Here is a 2,584-nt window from a genome sequence, read left to right on the forward strand (position 1 = left end):
AGAAAGCAGAAGCAGCATGTCCAGAGTAGAGTGTCCAGGTCTGAAACCAAATTGATGATCAGAGATCAAGCCATTGGAGAAGAGGAAAGATTTCATATCTGAAGCAATGATGGATTCCATGACTTTGCTGATAATTGGGAGAAGGTTGATTGGTCTGTAGTTGCTGGGATCTGTTTTTACACCTTTTTTGTGCAAAGCGGTGATGTTGGCAGATTTCCAAGCAGATGGAAGATGACCTTGAGCAAAAGAGAGGGTGAAGAGAACAGAGAGAGGGAGTGAAAGAGCGGAAGAACAGGATTTTAGGACCCGTGGGCTGATGCCGTCAGGTCCAGTTGCAGAATCCGAGTCGAGGGTTGACAGAAACTTTTCCACCTTGTCAGGAGGAAAGGACACAGAGTCCAGGAGCAGCTGGGTACGACTGGGTACGGTGGGTACAGAGAGGGATGGGTTTGGGACACAAGATTTAGAGGCAAACACAGAGTTGAGGCATTCAGCTTTTTCACGCGCGGAGTCAGCCGTGTGGCCATTTGAGGTGAGGGAGGGGATGGAGGGGGAACAAACACCAGAAACAGATTTGACCAGATGCCACCAGGATTTGGAAGAGGGAGACAGATAAGAGAGTACAGTCCTGAGAACGGAGAGATATTGTTTCCTGGCTCTCCTGAGGGTGGACACACACTTGTTTCGGGCTTTGTGAAAGGAAATGAGATTTCCTTCCATTGGATTTGCTTTCCAGGAGACGAAAGCAAGTTGTTTCTGGGCAATAGCCTCACCACAAGATTCCGTGTACCATGGACGGGAGGAAGGGTATGACAACAGAAGACGAGATGGGATAAATCTGTGCATGAGAGAGACCAGTTTGCTTTGGAAGAATTCCCAGGAAGAATTTATGTCAGAGGCAGTAGAGATGGGAGACCAGTCCAGATGATTGATGGCTGCTTGAAGACTGTGCCAGTTGGCCTGAGTGAAATGCCAGACTCGTCGACGCTGAGGAGGCTCTCTGAGAATGGTCAGAGAGATGTCCACTTTAACAAGCACATGATCAGAAGAGCCGATTGGAGCAGAAGAAGAGCAGCAGACATTTTCAGGGAAGTTAGTCATAACCAAGTTCAGAAGAGAAGATGCTCCGTTGACTGAAATCCGGGTCGGGAAATTGACAGATTGTGTCAGTCCCAGTGAGTCACAGAAGTCCTTTGCTGAAGAGCCATGGCTGGTGAGAGCGGTACCCACACCCAGCCAACTGGCATGGTGACAGTTGAAATCACCACATATGAGGAAGAGAGAGTTGGGATGGGTAGATAGAAGTTGGTCCATATTCTCAGACAGCGAGATGTAGATGGAGTCATCACTGTTTGGTGGATGGTACAACACACATATGAACAAAAGGTGGGAGCGAATGGGAAGCCGTAGCCAAAGGTATTCCTGGGGGTGAGGTGGAGAGAGGGCAGTGCAGGGCGAGTGAGGAAGAGAGTTTTTTTATAAAGATAGCAACCCCACCTCCAGGACGAGGCTCAGGTCTATCATACCGGAGGAGGGAGTAACCTGGGAGAGATACCAAGGAATCAGAGACATCATGAAGGAGGAAAGTTTCTGTTAAGCAGATCACGTCTGGTTTGTCAGAAGCAACCTGTATGGAGAGATCAGACAAGTTTGAGCGAAGGCCCCGGATGTTTGAGGTCCATACTGTTAAGGAAGAGGAAGGGGGAGCATCGGATACAGAACAGGGGGGGGGGCGGTAGGGTAAGATGTGGAAGAGGAGGAAGAGGTAGGGAGAGCTGTTGAAGGTGTGTCGGAGATTACAGAATAGCTTGGAGAAAGGGAAGAATGGGGCAGACAAAAGGTTTGATGGTGATTGGGAGAGGCGCAGTGAGGTGTTATTTGACGAGGGGGAAGAGCGAGGCAGAAGGTTGAGGGAGATGAAGGTGAAAGTTGGAAGGGGGAAGAAGCGGGGAGGACGCTTTGAGGGGGAGGGGTGAGAGGGGAGTCTAGGAGGGGAGGAGCGACGGAGAGTCTCGGAGCGGAGGGGTGTGGGGGGAGATTTGAAAGGAATGGGTGATTGGGAAGATTTGGAGGGGAGGGGCAAGGGGGAAGATTTGAAAGAGATGGGTGATGGGGATGATTTGGAGGGGATGGGCAAGGGGGTAGATTTAGAGGGGAGGGGTGATGGGAAATGGGATTTTGGGGTGATGGGATTTTGAAAAATGTACGATTAATGGGAAACGAACATTTATTGCAAAATGAGTTTCTTGAGACATTCGGGTCAAAAATACGTTTGAGGACGCTGGAGGGAGGATGGAGTGCTGGAGAGTTTAGGGAATGAATGAAAGATGCACTATAAGAGATGGAATTTTTTTTTGGAATGAATGGATTTGGTGAGCAAGTCGAAAGCATCCTTTTATAGAAGAAGAAGAAAAAGGTGTTATAGAATATGACAGAATACAGGTCTTCAGGGGTCAGATGAGACATTTTTTAACAACGTGATCACAAACGAAACAACGTGGTCGAAAAACGAACGAACGAACAAATAAGAACGAATAAACGAATAAGAACAGAAGGAAATGTTTTGGGTTTTTTTTTTTTTTTT

This window comes from Myxine glutinosa, chromosome 6 (assembly GCF_964187855.1).
Source record: "Myxine glutinosa chromosome 6, kmMyxGlut1.1, whole genome shotgun sequence".
Classification (NCBI taxonomy): domain Eukaryota; kingdom Metazoa; phylum Chordata; class Myxini; order Myxiniformes; family Myxinidae; genus Myxine; species Myxine glutinosa.